The sequence below is a fragment of the Triticum dicoccoides genome, chromosome 1B (assembly GCF_002162155.2).
Source record: "Triticum dicoccoides isolate Atlit2015 ecotype Zavitan chromosome 1B, WEW_v2.0, whole genome shotgun sequence".
Classification (NCBI taxonomy): domain Eukaryota; kingdom Viridiplantae; phylum Streptophyta; class Magnoliopsida; order Poales; family Poaceae; genus Triticum; species Triticum dicoccoides.
Window position 1 is genome coordinate 393,363,223 of NC_041381.1, and position 18,396 is coordinate 393,381,618.

An 18,396-nucleotide genomic window follows, 5' to 3' on the forward strand; every position below is an offset into this window, starting at 1 on the left:
CCCCGCAATGCTCACTGTTCATCCAGAGAGGCAGCATCGATCGGCTTCGGTTAGCAGCAGTAGTGAAGGAATCGATCGCTCGGGTTCAGTAACGCGTAGCCTGCAGTGCAATCGCTCGGGTTCAGTTAGAGCCCAACGCCTCGCTCGGGTTCAGTTAGAGCCAACGCCTCGCACACACGTGCATACGTGTACGAGAGAAACGCGCATCGCTTGGCCCCCGACCACCCACCGTAACCGGGAACTCCCCGAAATTTTCCTTGCCCTCGCTTCTACCACGGTTTTTTCCGTCATGGACGGCCCAAAGAATGCCTTGCAGCTGTGTCTCCGGCCCGCCCAGGTTGAAAAGCCCATTTTCTGTCATGCTTTTTTGTCATAGAAGTAGGAGCCCACCACATCTATGATGATACCGGGTTTTGTCACAATTATCGTCATAGAAGTGTCATATGTATGACAGAAAAATTTTCGTTCGGCCCAAAATGTCATGGATGTGTCTTTTTTTGTAGTGATGGTTTGTGGTAAACTACTCACAACTGATCGGAAGGGCCTTGGAGATGACGTAGAGGCCCTCCATGGTCGATTCCCCCTCCGGTGGAGCACCGATGAAGGCTCCAAGATGGGATCTCGCGTATACAGAAGGTTGTGGCGGTGGAAATAGTTTTTCGTGGTGCTCCTGGATGTTTTCGAGGTACATGGGTATATATAGGAGGAAGAAGTAGGTCGGTGGACGCTCGAGGGGCCCACAAGTGTGGGGGCGCGCCCACCCCTAGGGGGCACGCCGGGCACCCTTGTGGCCGCCTCCTCTATTGCTTGACATCCACTCCAAGTCCCCTGGATCACGTTTGTTCCAAAAAGATCGCTCCGGAAGGTTTCATTCCGTTTGGCTCCGTTTGATATTCCTTTCCTTCGAAACACTGAAATAGGCAAAAAACAGCAATTCGGGCTGGGCCTCCAGTTAGTAGGTTAGTCCTAAAAATGATATAAAAGTGTAAAGTAAAGCCCATAAACATCCCAAATGGGTAATATAATAGCATGGAACAATCAAAAATTATAGATACGTTGGAGACGTATCAAGCATCCCCAAGCTTAATTCATGCTCATCCTCAAGTAGGTAAATGATAAAAACAGAATGTTTGATGTGGAATGCTACCTAGCATAATTCTCAATGTAATTTTCTTTCTTGTGGCATGAATGTTCAGATCCAAATGATTCAAAATAAAAGTTCATATTGACATAAGAAATAGTAATATTTCAAGCATACTAACTAAGCAATCGTGTCTTCTCAAAATAACATGGCTAAAGAAAGTTATCCCTACAAAATCATATAGTCTAGTTGTTGCTCTATCTTCATCACACAAAGTATTTAATCATGCACAACCCCGATGACAAGCCAAGCAATTGTTTCATACTTTAGTAATCTCAAACTTTTTCAACTTTCACACAATACATGAGTGTGAGCCACGGACATAGCACTATATGTTGAATAGAATGGTGGTTGTGGAGAAGACAAAAAGGAGAAGATAGTCTCACATCAACTAGGCGTACCAACGGACTATGGAGATGCGCATTAATAGATATCAATGTGAGTGAGTAGGGATTACCATGCAACGGATGCATTAGAGCTATAAATGTATGAAAGCTCAACAAAAGAAACTAAGTGGGTGTGCATCCAACCTGCTTGCTCACGAAGACCTAGGGCATTTGAGGAAGCCCGTCATTGGAATATACAAGCCAAGTTCTATAATGAAAAATTCCCACTAGTATATGAAAGTGACAACATAGGAGACTCTCTATCATGAAGATCATGGTGCTACTTTGAAGCACAAGTGTGGTAAAAAGGATAGTAGCATTGTCCCTTCTCTCTTTTTCTCTCATTTTTTTATTTGGCCTTTCTTTTTTTATTTGGCCTTTCTCTCTTTTTTTTATTTGGTGGGCTCTTTGGCTTCTTTTTTTTATAAGTCCGAAGTCTCATCCGGACTTGTGGGGGAATCATAGTCTCCATCATCCTTTCCTCACTGGGACAATGCTCTAATAATGAAGATCATCACACTTTTATTTACTTACAACTCAAGATTACAACTCGATACTTAGAACAAGATGACTCTATATGAATGCCTCCGGTGGTGTACCGGGATATGCAATGAATCAAGAGTGACATGTATGAAAATTATGAAGGTGGCCTTGCCACAAGTACAATGTCAACTAATGATCATGCAAAGAGCAACATGACAATGATGATGCATGTCATATAAACGGAACGGTGGAAAGTTGCATGGCAATATATCTTGGAATGGCTATGGAAATGCCATAATAGTTAGGTATTGTGGCTGTTTTGAGGAAGGTATATGGTGGGTGTATGGTACCGGCGAAAGTTGCGCGGCACAAGAGAGGCTAGCAATGGTGGAAGGGTGAGAGTGCGTCTAATCCATGGACTCAACATTAGTCATAAAGAACTCATATACTTATTGAAAAAATCCACAAGCCATTGAAAATAAAGCATTACCGCATGCTCCTGGGGGGATGGATTGGTAGGAAAAGACCATCGCTCATCCCCGACCGCCACTCATAAGGAAGACAATCAATAAATAAAATTGTGCTCCAACTTCATCACAAAGCGGTTCACCATACGTGCATGCTACGGGAATCACAAACTTCAACACAAGTATTCTTTAAATTCATAATCACCCAACTAGCATGACTCTAATATCACCACCTCTATATCTCAAAACAATTATCAAGTATCAAATTGATCATAGCATGCAATTCACTTTCTATGATAGTTTTTATTATACCCAACTTGGATGCCCATCATTCTAGGACCAATTTTATAACCATAGCAAATACCATGCTGTTCTAAAAGACTCTCAAAATAATATAAGTGAAGTATGAGAGACCAACAATTTCTACAAAATTAAGCCACCGCCGTGCTCTAAAACGTATAAGTGAAGCACTAGAGCAAAACTATCTAGCTCAAAAGATATAAAAGAAGCACATAGAGTATTCTAATAAATTCTAAATCAAGTGGGCTTCTCCCAAAAGGTGTTTACAGCAAGGATGATTGTGGAAATCTAAAAATCAAAGACTAATATCATACATGACGCTCCAAGCAAAACACATATCATGTGGCGAATAAAAATATAGCTCCAAGTAAAGTTACCGATAGACAAAGAAGAAAGAGGGTATGCCTTCCGGGGCATCCCCAAGCTTAGGATTTTGGTTATACTTGAATATCTTGGGGTTACATGGGCATCCCCAAGCTTAGGCCCTTGCCACTCCTTATTCCATAATCCATCAAATCTTTACTCAAAGCTTGAAAACTTCACAACACAAAACTCAACAGGAAATCCCATAAGCTCCGTTAGGGCAAGAAAGAAAAACCACCACAAGAGCTATTGTAATGAACTCATCTATTTATATTGGTGTTAAACCTACTGTATTCCAACTTCTCTATGGTTCATAACCACCGATACTAGCCATAGATGCATCAAAATAAGCAAACAACACACGAAAAACAGAACCTATCAAAAACAAAACAGTCTGTAGCAATCTGTAACTCTCGAATACTTATGGAACTCTAAAAATCCTAAAAAAATATGAAGTCCTGGGAAATTTGTCTATTGATCTACAGCAAAAGGAATCAACGCAAAATCATGTTTCTGTGAATTACTAAAATTATTTTAGTGCGTGCAAAGTTTCTGTTTTTCAGCAGAATCAAATTAACTATCACCATAGGTTATCCTATAGGTTCTACTTGGCACGAACACTAATTAAAACATGAAAACACATCTAAACATAAGCTAGATGAAATATTTATTACTAAACAGAAGCAAAAAGGAAGAAATAAAAATAAAATTGGGTTGCCTCCCAACGAGCGCTATCGTTTAACGCCCCTAGCTAGGCATAAAAGCGAGGATAGATCTAAGTAGTACCATCTTTGGCACTCAATTCACAAGTAGCTCGCATGATAGATTCATAAGGTAATTTGACTTTATTTCTTGGAAAGTGCTCCATGCCTTTCCTTAATGGAAATTTAAATCTAATATTCCCTTCCTTCATATCAATAATTTCACCAATCATTCTTAAGGAAAGGTCTACTAAGAATAATAGGACATGAAAGATTGCAATCTATGTCAAGAACGATAAAATCTACGGGCACATAATTCCTATCTGCAACAATAAGAACATCATTGATCCTTCCCATAGGTTTTCTAATGGTGGAATCCTCAAGGTGCAAATTTAAAGAGCAATCATCAAGATCATGTAAACCTAGAATATCACATAAAGTTTTCGGAATCGTGGAAACGCTAGCACCCAAATCACACAAAGCATAACACTCATGATCTTTAATTCTAATCTTTATAGTAGGTTCCCACTCATCATAAAGTTTTCTAGGTATAGAAACTTCCAAATTAAGTTTTTCATCATAAGATTGCATCAAGGCATCAACAATAAGTTTGGTAAAAGCTTTATTTTGACTATAAGCATGAGGAGAATTCAACACGGATTGCAACAAGGAAATACAATCTATTAAAGAACAATTATCATAATTAAATTCCTTGAAATCCATAATAGTGGGTTCAATGCTATTTAAAGTCTTGACCTCTCCAATCCACTTTTACGAAATTTAGCATCAAGATCTAAAAACTCTGAATCATTGGGACGCCTTTTAACTAAAGTTGACTCATCTCCAGTCCCATCATTATCAAGATTAGTATTGCAAAACAAGGATTTAATAGGGGACACATCAATAACTTTTATATCTTCATCATTATTTTCATGGAAACTAGAAGAACATGCTTTTACAAAGCAATCTTTCTTAGCATGCAATCTAGCAGTTATTTCTTTGCACTCATCAATGGAAATTCTCATGGCTTTGAGAGACTCATTGATATCATGCTTAGGAGGAGTAAATCTAAGTTTCAAAGAATCAACATCAAGCGAAAGCCTATCAACGTTCCTAGCCAAATCATCAACTTTAAGCAATTTTCTTCAAGCAAGGCATTAAAATTCGTTTGAGAGATCATAAATTCTTTAACGCTATTCTAAAAATCAGAGGCTATCTTATTAAAATTTCCGTAAGAGTTGTTGTAGGAATTACCATAATTATTAGAGTAATTGCTAGGGAACGATTTAGGATTAAAGTTTCCTCTATAAGCATTGTTACCAAAATTATTCCTACCAACAAAATTCACATCCATAGATTCATTATTATTCTCATCAAAGTAGGCAAAGTCATATCATTGGGATAAATAGGAGCACTCTTAGTAGCAAAAAATTTCATAAGTTCATCCATCTTTCCACTCAAAACATTAATTTCTTCTATAGCATGCACTTTTTTACGAGTAGATCTTTCGGTGTGCCACTAAGAATAATTAGCCATAATATTATCAAGGAGTTTAGTAGCTTGTCCTAAAGTGATTTCCATAAAAGTTCCTCCCGGGGCTGAATCTAAAAGATTTCTAGAAGCAAAATTCAATCCGGCATAAAAAATTGTATGATCATCCATAAATTCAAACCATGAGTAGGGCAATTGCGAATCATTAATTTCATTCTTTCCCAAGATTGGGCAACATGCTCATGATCAAGTTATTTAAAATTCATAATATCGTTCCCAAGATAGATGATCTTAATGGGAGGAAAATACTTAGAGATAAAAGCATATTTGCACTTATTCCATGAATCAATACTATTTCTAGGCAAAGAAGAAAACCAAATTTTAGCATGATCTCTAAGTGAAAACAGAAATAACTTCAGTTTAACAATATCATTATCCGTATATTTCTTCTTTTGCATCTCACACAAATCAATAAAGTTGTTTAGATGGGTAGCGGCATCTTCACTAGGAAGGCCGGAGAATTGATCTTTCATAACAAGATTCAGAAAAGCAGCATTGATTTCACAAGACTCAACATCATTAAGAGGAGCAATTGGAGTGCTAAGGACATCATTATTATTGGTATTTGAAAAATCACACAACTTGGTATTATCTTGCGCCATCGTGATAAGCAATCCAACACACAAGCAAAGAAAAAGGCAAGCGAAAGAGAGAGGAGATTGGGAAAGAGAGGGCGAATAAAGCGGCAAGGGTGAAGTGGGGGAGAGGAAAACGAGAGGCAAATGGCAAATAATGTAATGCGAGGGAGATGAGTTTGTGATGGGTACTTGGTATGTCTTGACTTGAGCGAAGACCTCCCCGGCAACGGCGCCATAAATCCGTCTTGCTACATCTTGAGCTTGCATTGGTTTTCCTTGAAGAGGAAAGGGTGATGCAGCAAAGTAGCGTAAGTATTTCCCTCAGTTTTTGAGAACCAAGGTATCAATCTAGTAGGAGGCTCCTCAAAAGTCCCACGCACCTACACAAACAAACAAGAACCTTGCAACCAACGCAATAAAGGGGTTGTCAATCCCTTCACGGCCACTTGCGAAAGTGAGATCTAATAGAGATAATATGATAAGATAAATATTTTTGGTATTTTTATGATATACATTGGAAAATAAAATATGCAAATAAAAGTAGATGGTAAACTTATATGATAAAAGATAGACCCGGGGGCCATAGGATTCCCTAGTGGCTTCTCTCAAGATAGCATAAGTATTACGGTGGGTGAACAAATTACTGTCGAGCAATTGATAGAAAAGCGCATAGTTATGAGATTATCTAGGCATGATCATGTATATAGGCATCACGTCCATGACAAGTGGACCGACTCCTGCCTGCATCTACTACTATTACTCCACACATCGACCGACTCATGCCTGCATCTAGAGTATTAAGTTCATAAAGAACAGAGTAACGCATTAAGAAAGATGACATGATGTAGAGGGATAAACTCATGCAATATGATATAAACCCCATCTTTTTATCCTCGATGGCAACAATACAATACGTGCCTTGCTGCCCCTGCTATCACTGGGAAAGGACACCGCAAGATTGAACCCAAAGCTAAGCACTTCTCCTATTGCAAGAAAGATCAATCTAGTAGGCCAAACCAAACTGATAATTCAAAGAGACTTGCAAAGATAACTGAATCACACATAAAATAATTCAGAGGAGATTCAAATATTTCTCATAGATAAACTTGATCATAAACCCACGATTCATCGGATATCGACAAACACACCGCAAAAAGAGTTACATCGAATAGATCTCCAAGAAGATCGAGGAGAACTTTGTATTGAGATTCAAAGAGAGAGAAGAAACCATCTAGCTAATAACTATGGACCCAAAGGTCTGTGGTAAACTACTCACAACTCATCGGAATGGCCTTGGAGATTATGTAGAGGCCCTCCATGGTCGATTCCCCCTCCGGCGGATCACCGGTGAAGGCTCCAAGATGGGATCTCGCGGATACAGAAGGTTGCGGTGGTGGAAATAGTTTTTTGTGGTGCTCCTGGATGTTTTCGGGGTACATGGGTATATATAGGAGGAAGAAGTAGGTCGATGGACGCTCGAGGGGCCCACGAGGGTGGGGGCGCGCCCACCCGTAGGTTTGTTCCGGGCACCCTCGTGGCCGCCTCCTCTGTTGCTTGACGTCCACTCCAAGTCCCCTGGATCATGTTTGTTCCAAAAAGATCGCTCCCGAAGGTTTAATTCTGTTTGGACTTTGTTTGATATTCCTTTCCTTCGAAACACTGAAATAGGCAAAAAAAAACTGCAATTTGGGCTGCTACTCCGGTTAGTAGGTTAGTCCCAAAAATGATATAAAAGTGTAAAATAAAGCCCATAAACATCCAAAACAGGTAATATAATAGCATGTAACAATCAAAAATTATAGATACGTTGGAGACGTACCAATACTCTACCCTCGAAAACTGTTGCGATCCCCTATATTTGTGGGTTATCAAGACTATTTTCTAGCGCCGTTGCCGGGGAGCATAGCTCTATTCTTTGAGTCACTTGGTATTTATATCTGCTGATCACTATGAGGAACTTGAAAGACGAAAGAACTAACATTTATCCCTCAACTATGAGGGGACACTACAAAAAAAAGACACATTCGTGACATTTTGGGCCGAACGAAAAAGAATTTGTCATACATATGACACTTCTATGACAATAATTGTGACAAAACCCGGTATCATCATAGATGTGGTGGGCTCCTACTTCTATGACAAAAAATCATGACAAAAAATGGGCTTTTCGTCCTAGGCGGGCCGGAGACGCAGCTGCATGACATTCTTTGGGCTGTCCATGATGGAAAAAACTGTGGTAGAAGCGAGGGGGAGGAAAATTTCGGGGAGTTGCCGGTTATGGTGGGAGGTCAGGGGCGGAGCGATGCGCGTTTCTCTCATACATACGCGTGTGTGTGTGAGGCGTTGGCTCTAACTGAAGCTGAGCGAGGCTTTGGGCTCTAACTGAACCCGAGCGATTGCACTGCAGGCTACGCGTTACTGAACTTGAGCGATCGATCGATGGCTGTTAACTGAACCCGATGGAGCAATTCCTTCGTTACTGCTGCTAACTGAAGCCGATCGATGCTGCCTCTGGGATGAACAGTGAGCGTTGCGGGGGGGGTGGATGAACAGTGAGCGGTGGCGTTGCCTCTGGATGAACAGGAACCCGTGGTGTGGAGGGCTGGATGAATAGTAGACGGTGGAGGGGTGGCCGTGGAGGGGTGGTTGAACAGGACCCCGTGGTGTGGAGGGCTGGATTAACAGTAGATGGTGGAGGGGTGGTTGAACAGTAGCCGGTGGAGTAGCTAGCGTGTGGTGGAGGCTGAATGAACAGGAGCCCGTGGAGGCTGGAGGAGGTCGATGGTAGCCCGTGGAGGCTGGAGGAGGTCGACGGTGGAGATGAACAGTATCCCGTGGAGTCCCGTTTTGCGGTACGCCACACCCCTCCCCCACCCCCGTTTCGATCGTAGCGCTCCAACACAAGTCCTTTTCATCCGTTTTGCGGAATGCCACACCCCTCCCGATCAACAGGACCCCCGTTTCGACCATAGGAGGTCCGTTTCGTCCGTTTTGCGGTACGCCACACCCCTCCCGATCAACATGACCCCTGTTTCGACCGCAGGAGGTCCGTTTCCTCCGTTTTGCGGTACGCCAGGCCCCTCCCGATCAACAGGACCCCGTTTCGAATGTGACCGGTCGAACACAAGGCCGTGTCCTCCGTTGTGCGGTACGCTAGGCCTTGTTTCCATTGCATGTTCCGTCCAAGCCCTCCCGATGAACACTACCACGCATTCCATTCCGACCCAGCCGGTTGGCTCCCCATGAACACGATGACGATGTTGTTTCTCTGTTCCGACCCAGTCATGTACGTATGCAAGAGTAGGCGTTCGAGACCCTGCCCGTATGTGCGTACGCGGTCATATTTTCTTTCTTGCACCCTCGCCCCTGTACGTACGTGTACATGCTACGTGCGCGCCTCTACATCTACGACACGTGCGCGCCTCTACATCGACCAGTATGTACATAAACGTTCATGACCAGAATGACAATGCTACGTATGCTTCGACCAGGTGGGTCCCGACTATCAGGCACTTCCTTGCGTGCAAAGATGTAGCTGGTGGGTCTCGGCAGTCAGGGGGCGAATCGTTTTTTTGCCCGTACGCACTTCCTTGCGTGCGAAGGTGTAGCTGGTGGGTCCCAGCAGTCAGGGGGGAAACGTTTTTTTCACGAAATATGGTGGCCCGTCCGGTGGGTCCCCGCTGTCAGGTGGAGGAATAATTATTTTGCGCGTAATAAGGAGGCACTTCCTCGCTGCGGCCGTGCACCCAGCTGTCAGCCTCTCCACGTACAGTCCACGTCCGATGGAAGCCGTTCCTTGACCATGTTGACCATGCCGCGCCAAGAGAACCAGGGCAGTGGACGACGGCGAGGCCTGGGAAGTGGACGACGCGGAGTCGGGGAAGACGCGGCAGTGGATGCCCACGCGTAGAGGAGTACGAGGGTTCACTGGTTCGCTGCGGTGTGAGGCTGCCATCGCCGCAGAATAACAGGGGGTGTGGGTGAGTAGAGGGATGGCCTGGCCAGCGGTGGGAGTAGTAGGGGGCGGTGAGGCCTCCGCCGCATCGCAGCCGGTCACAGGAGGCAGGAGCACGAGGCACGACCGGTGCTGGTTTGGGCGGCTAGAGCAAGAAGACCAGAGGTTGAAGAAGCACTACGGCCGTTGGATGGACATCGTACGGTCACTGGAGCTAGAATCGTGCATATTGACTAAGTTGACAAAGCCCTCAATCCACGTCAACTTAGTAGGCCCACAAGTCAGCCTGCCACTATACTGGGTCCCAGCTAACAGGGGGAGTATTCATTTTTTTTTGTGCGTAATAAGGAGGCACTTCCTTGCGTGCGAAGATATAGCTGGTGGGTCCGAGCTGTCAGCAGCGATAACGTTTGTTTCGTGAAATACTGAGGCCCTTTCGGTGGGTCCCCGATGTCAGGTGGAGGAATTATTATTTTGCGCGTAATAAGGAGGCATTTCCTTGCGTGCGGCCGTGGACCCAGCTGTCGGCCTCTCCACGTACAGTCCACTTCAGATGCATCTCGGTCATTGACCATGTTGACCAGGCCGCGCCGAGAGCACCAGGGCGGTGGAGGACGAGAGGCCTAGGAAGGGAACGACACGGAGGCAGGGAAGACTCCGAAGTTGTTTCCCACGCGGAGGGGAGTACGACTGAACCAGGGTTTACTGGTTCGTCTGCCGTCGCCGGGGAATAACAGCAGGTGTGGGTGAGTAGAGGGATGGCTAGGCTAGCGATGGGAGTACGGTGGGGCGGTGAGGCCTGCGCGGCAGCACAGCCGGCCGCGGGGAGGAGGGAGCAGGCAGTTCCGCCGGCGCTTGTTTGAGCGGCTGGAGCAGGAAGAGCAGAGATTAAAGAAGCACGACGGCCGTTGGATGGCCATCCAACATTCACTGCTTGTGCGTCAATCTTTTTTTTAGGAAAGCCTCAAATCTGTGGAAAACAGCATACAACCCATCTGCCATTATTTCTAATAATTTACAGCCCATTTGCTAATTCTTAAGGTTTTGTTTGGAGCCCATATTCTTTTTCTTAGCATTACAGCCCATATTGTGGCCACGGTTAAAAAATTATACGAAATTTTGCATATTTCGGTGCGGTCCGAACTGTTTTTAATCCCGAAATTTCGACTCACATTCAAACTGATTTTAAAAATAAATGTATATCAATATCAAATCCAACAAAATCTCCACGCATAAAAATTAATGTAATTTAAAATCTTGAAATGAAAAAAAGATATTTGAAACTAATTGCCGGTTCGATGTGTTTTAAAAATGTACAACCCATTTCTCATTAATGATAGGCCATTTTCTCGGCCAGCCGAACGAAGCTCTCCTCGTCTTGAAAGATTTGCAACCCAACAGGCCTGACAAAGCGACTTACTTGGCATATCACAAAAAAACTAGGTTGTGGCCTTGGACCCAGCTGTCAGCCTCTCCATGTACAGTACTCTTCCGATGGAAGTCGGTCGCTGACCACATTGACCACGCCATGCCGAGAGCACCAAGGCGGTGGACGACGGCGAGGCCTAGGAAAGGGATGACGAGGAGCCGAGGAAGACGCGGCAGTGGATGCCCACGCGGAGAGGAGTACGAGGGTTCACTGGTTCGGCTGCGGCATGAGGCTGCTGTCGCCGCAAAATAACAGGGGGTGTGGGTGAGTAGAGGGATACCCTGGGCCAGCGGTGGGAGTAGTAGGGGGCGGTGAGGCCTCCGCGGCATCCCAGCCGGCCACGAGAGGCAGGAGCACGCGGCACGACCGGCGCTGCTTTGGGCGGCTGGAGCAAGAAGACCAGAGGTTGAAGAAGCATTATGGCCGTTGGATGGACATCGTACGGTCACTGGAGCTAGAATCGTCCATATTGACTAAGTTGACAAAGCCCTCCGTCCTCGTCAACTTAGTAGGCCCACAAGTCAGCCACCCACTATGGTGGGTCCCAGCTAGCAGGGGGTATTCATTTTTTGGTGCGTAATAAGGAGGCACTTCCTTGCGTGCGAAGATATAGCTGGTGGGTCCGACCTGTCAGCGGGGGGATGTTTTTTTGCGAAATACAAAAGCCCTTCCCACGTACAGTGCATAATAAGGAGGAACTTTCCTTGCGTGCGACCATGGACCTCGTGGGTCCCAGTCGTCAGGCTCTCCACGTACAGTCCTCTTCCGATGACTCTCGTATGTTGACCACGCCGCGCCGAGCGCACCAAGGCGGTGGACGATGGCAAGGCCCCAAACTGGGACGACCCGGAGATGGGGAAGACGCGGTAGTGGAGTCACAGACGGAGAGGAGTGGGAAACTTGACTGGTTCGGGTGCGGGGTGGGCCTACACTCTTCAGAGAATAACAGGAGGTGCGGAGTGGAGGGATGGCTTGGCCGTCGACGGGGTAGCGTTTCGCTGAGGAGCGCAAAACAACGCCGCTGGACGCCGAAGGCTAGAGCAGGCGGTTCCGGCAGCGCTGGGGGAAGAAGACAAGAGATTGAAGAAGAATGCCGGCCCTTGGATGTAAATCCAACGCCTTCTTAGGCTTCGACCTACTGGCCCACATGTCAGCCAGTCCATTTGTTTTTTAGTCCATTTGGTGGGCTGGGTGAAACAATGATGTAGCATCTATGCAGCCCGTTTAAATCCCATTTGCATTTGTCTCGAAATCCGCGGACTTGCTGGGCTGGGTGAAAATATCATGTTGGGCTAGATGGAGAAATGTTTTAAAAACATAAACACATGATTGCACGTCAGTAAAATCTTTGCAAGCTTATGTATGCAATCACTAGGAGTTAACTTGGCAAGTTATATATACACAATTATTATTATTATTTTGTAAGAACTTTCAACTTACGAAATAAAATATCATTTTAATTTGATGAGTTACTAGTACGTGGTGTATTATTATTTTTTAGGCTGGACGTGGGACAATTGAGTTGGTTCTAGGGGAAAGTACTAGGAGAAAACTCAGTTTACATCGAAAAAGAAAGTGGGAGAAAATTCAGAGACCTGCTGGGTCCACCTGAGGAGAGGAATATGTTGGGAGGAAGGAGATTCAAAGCACGGCAGTCGAGTGAACTAGTTTTTTTTACAGACAAGTGAACTAGTTTACATATATTAGCAAATAGCCACTAAAAAACAATCAGGTTAATGGGTTCTTAAAAGAAATATTTCGGACAAAGCAGATAATTATGACACATAGGCTAATGCATGAAACACTCAGATGATAAAGGTGCTTATAAACAGATAAAGTATAACATCTAGGCCTTCCTGGCACGCTTGATCATGATGCTGCGGCTATCCGTGTACTCGTCGGTTACGGGAAGCAGACACGCCCTCATGTCCAAGATCTGCCTGTACATGTCGTAGCATGCTTATGCGTCCTTGGCCGCATAGGTTATGTAGGCTAGATTCAGAGGTACCTCCCACGTGTTTAGGTCGTCTTATTTCATGTTGGCGTATCAGGGGTCAATGATGGTCTCAGCGAGGTCAACCACGGAGTCCTTCTCCTGCCGGTTGCTGATGATCTTGTATTGCTTTTGGATGTCGACAAGCCTGTTGCACCAGATGGCCAAATCGTCGCGTTCTTCCTTCTCTCCGCCATAGCGAAGGTGCAGTCGGTGCTGCCGATGAAACGGGCGAATGCTCCATAACCTGGTGCAGCCATAGGACTGAGGCGAGGCAGAGCTTCACCGAGTCCGTATCGTTGGTGTACTTCACATTCAACTTGGTGCAACCATAGGACTGAATGGCGAACTAACTCCTTGCTGAAGTCCATATCCAGCAGGCTCACCCCTCGGATCGCCATTGGAGTCTCTTTGAGTGAACGAGTGTGTAGGTGGCGGCAGCAGTTCGTTTTTCAGCTCTTGGGGAACTGGATTCAACAATAAGCTAAGTGTGTACAGGCGACAACAGTTACTACCCCTCCCTCGTCCGCTGCATGCCCGGCAGAAGATGCACCCTCGACGCATTCAAACGCCTCCATTAAGAAACCTACTCCGGCCACACGTCGGTTCACGAGCGGGTCTGTATTGGTACTATAATAACAGGAGTTAGTGGTCACTTTACTTAAATTTAATTAGCTTTAATAGAAATTTATACTTAAAACAAGCAATGCATTGGCTCGTTCTATCAGTGCCAAGGGATCAACATGCACAACAATTAGAATTATTATTCTCAGGACGCACACATCAGCACATTTGTCGCACTTTCACAAAGATAATACTACCAAGTTTGAATTGTTTGTTATGGTTGCTGTCCTCTGCATCATCATGCCATGTTTCCCAGCTTGCAATATTCAGAACCAACAAATAAGATCCAAATAATAAGTACAACAAAGATGCCTACACATCTCATTGATTCCCAGCTTGCAAGATTCAGAACCAACAAATAAGATCCAAATAATAAGTACAACAAAGATGCCTACACGTCTCATTGATTCCCAGCTTGCAAGATACAGAACCAACAAATAAGATTCAAATAATAAGTACAACAAAGATGCCTACACATCTCACTGATTCCCAGCTTGCAAGATTCAGAACCAACCCATTAGAGCCTTTTGATAAAGTGAATATCGGGATTAAATCCATCTTGGCTAGCCATGTCATACAATCGAAGAACTTGGCGCATGCTCTTGACCGTCACAACATCTGTAGTAGAGTATTCCTGTTTGCACAGCATGTTTGCATAGCACAAACAAGTAGACAGGAGAGCATGATTTCGCTTTAGTTGAACCATTTTGTGCAGTTCCACCAAAATTGAGAGATGTTGCTCTTGACCGTCACAACATCTGTAGTAGAGTATTCCTGTTTGCACAGCATGTTTGCATAGCACAAACAAGGAGACAGGAGAGCATGATTTCACTTTAATTTAACCATTTTGTGCAGTTCCACCAAAATTGAGAGATGTTGCCCACATGACATTTTAGTTGAACTGCACAAGACACTCATTCCAAAAAAGTGTTTTGTGCAGTTCACTAAAAGGTCACAATAGCAACAAGGTGAAATGGATATCCATATCTGCACAAAATGATAGAAAGTAAACAGTTGCTGGTCAATAAGAATATACGAAACATATACAAAATGAAAAGAAGCATCTTAATTATGTTCATGGCAATGACGCAAGGACAGTAGAAATTTTAAAACGTCAGCAATGCTTCATGTTACCAGAAGCATTACGATCAACAATGAGATTCCTTAGATATGAGATTACTTTAATGGTGGCATTGCTTGTTTACGAGACACAGTAAATCAACAACAGCTAAAGAGTTGGTTTAAGGGCATGGAACCGTGGGGACACCAGGATACTCAGCAGCGTAAAGGAGCAACTTACTTATCATGCTGGGGAAAACAGCAGGAGTGCCATTTGTAACACAGTTTAATTGCATCTTATCACTTGAGGCATTAGATTAACAATAACACTGGTTAGACATGTCCCTAAGGTAACAATGTGATCGCTTCATTTTACATGCGCCCTTACAGCAAAAGGTTGGTTTACCCGCAAAAAATCAGCAAAAGGTTGGTATAAGCACATGCGACAGTGGACGCATCAGCACAATGTACCTACAAGGAGGCATAAAGTGGTGATGTCGAGCTTGTTCACGCTATGTGAGGGAAGCAAACCTAATCCTGGAGACCTTTTACTATGTGAGGGCAGCAAATCTAATCCTGGAGGCCTATTACTATGTGAGGGCAGCAAATCTAATCCTGAGATCTTTTACTATGTGAGGGCAGCAAATCTAATCCTGAGACCTTTTACTATGTGAGGGCAGCAAATCTAATCCTGGAGACCTTTTACTATGTGATGGCAGCAAATCTAATCCTGGACATACTCTGTTGACTTGTCCACCAGCCGCCACTTTCTATCCTTTTTTCAACCAATAATAGATTTGTTCCTTATCCAGTTTGTACTATGTTTTCCCATTATTTCCCTTTTCAACCAAGAGACCGGTTGGGTATCCGGTCTCTACTACTTTCACCATATTATTTCCTCTTTGAATCAAGTCCTAGATTCATGCTACAACTTTCCCCCTTTCTTCGTTGTTTGAACAAAGCCCTAGATTCGAATGCATGAAGTAGCTTTACCTCTAATAATACTAAAAATTTATGTGGCTTTGGAAGAGCTGATGGGAGTAGAAAAAGATGCACATGCAGACACGTGGGGAGCTGGGGCAGTAGAGCAAGGCCGCTTTCGAAGAACTTATACCTGAGGGTTGTCGGGATGTCAGCGGCGGCAGGTCGGATCTGCGGACAATACGGCACGGAGGAAGAAGGGTCGGAGGACCTCCCGAGTTGGCGCTGTGTCGGAGAGAACGGCACGGGCAGAGGATCGGGCCCCTCCGGCAGCTGTGGGTTTCTTCCCTCGGCGGCGATGACAGCGTGAATGATGCACCTTTTAGTCCTCTACACACACCGGCCGAAGGGATCCGGCCGGATCTGTGACCAGCGGTGAGCAGAGAGAAAATGTCGCTACCGCTGTCTTGTTTATATCTGGAGAGGATGAGAGAATGAAGAGAGCAACCCTAGTAAAGCGAGTGCGCAGGCCCCTGCGTCCATATATAGTGGAGTGATTATCTTTTTTCTCTCCACAACAAGCGTTTCAATTTGTGTACGTGGCATTAAAGAAAAGAAACTCTCTATTTAAGGTGACTACTCTACGACTCCTACTTACTACTACTACAGTACTACCTCCGTCCTGGTTTATAGGTCCCTTTTATAGTTTGTGCCAAATTTTGACTAAAGATTTAACTAACAAAATGTTAATGCATGTCAGGAAAAATTATCTCATTGGATTCGTATTTGAACATAGTTTTGAAAAATATAATGTTTGGTGACATGCGTGAACATTTTCTTAGTTTAGTCTATGGTCAAAATTTGGCACGAAATACAATGGGGACCAATAAACCCGGACAGAGGTAGTATTGTTCACTTGTGCTCCCCACCCCTCCATTCATTGAACAACCCCACGGGTGAATAAACATACAGTAAGTACTGTATTTATATAGAACGAACAAGCTCGAACTATTTTTGCGTAGTTAAAAGTTGAGGGCGGGGCTTTTCCCGGGCAGTACGCGTGGCAGTTTTCAGGTAGGCGGTTTGACAGAGAGGCGAGGAGGGTGAGCGAGTGGGGTTGTGCGGTTTGACGGCGCGTTACTGCTGGAAAGACTTGTGGTATGACCACTCACTATAGTCATGAATTACTGGCGCTCCGACCGGGGTGATGCCCCCCTTCCGTTCCGCGCTCTAATCTGGTGCATGACACGTCGACCCGGATGCTGGCTCTCCCACATGTCGGAGTAGTAAGAAGGAGCAAAGAATGATGTGGTATATACTAGTACTATACTACTCCCTGCGTTCCTAAATATAAGTCTTTGGAGAGATTTCACTATGGACCACATACGGAGAAAAATGAGTGAATCTACACATAAAATGCATCTATATACATCCGTATGTGGTCCACAGTGAAATATGTACAAAGACTTATATTTAGGAACGGAGGGAGTACTACTCAGGTCGGAGGAGTGTGAACCACGGCAGCCCGGTGAACCAGCCGTGCGAACCACGGTAGCCCGGTGAACCAGCAGTAGCAAACAATAATGTGGTGATATGGCCATAAAAAACAATGTGCTACGGTCCACACTGTAGCATGTACAGTAACACTCCTCTTTGTGTGGATCCCTGAGTTAGAGCTAGTTTGGGTTGAAATAGCCTCAAATTATCGAAACAAGAGGGGTTAGTTTGAGCTAGTTTGCTCTAACCCACCTAAAAAAACTAGCCCGATGGAGAGGTTCTAATTGGGTTAGTTATCCTGGGCCCACTAAAAGAGAACTAAAAAAATCTCACCTGCCCGCACCAGATCGCTCCCCTAAAAAATCTCACCTGCCCGCACTAGATCGCTCCCCCCCTCTCACATGACTCCTCTCTGTTCCCCATAGGGTCGCCCGCCCAAGCGTCGCTCGCCCTCTCTCTCCTCCAGCCGCCCTCTCCTTCCAGCCTCCGCCGCCCTACTCCGGCTGCCCTCTCCCTCCGACCTTCGAAGGTCGCCCCGCTCCCCCTTCACCAGTCGTTTTTCTGCCTCTGTCGTGCGCGGCAGCAGCGCATCTACCAGGAAGGTCATGAGAGGGGTGAGTTTGTTTGTTCCTTCCATATCATTGATCTTGCTTGCTCTAGCGCTAATTCTGATTTGGAAAAGTAGATCCTGATCAAACTTGCTATAGATTTATGGTGCACGCATGGAATTGTTTGATGCTGCTTGAGGAGGTAATAAATCTTTCTAGAGGCCCAAAGATTCAGGTCACCTTTCTAGGTATTTCAATTTCAGGCTTACATTATTTGTAGAGGCCCAAAGATTCAGTTCACCTTTCTTGGTATTTCAATTTCAGGCTTGCATTGTTTCTAGAGGCCCAAAGATTCAGTTCACCTTTCTAGGTATTTGAGTTTCAGGCTTGCATTATTTCT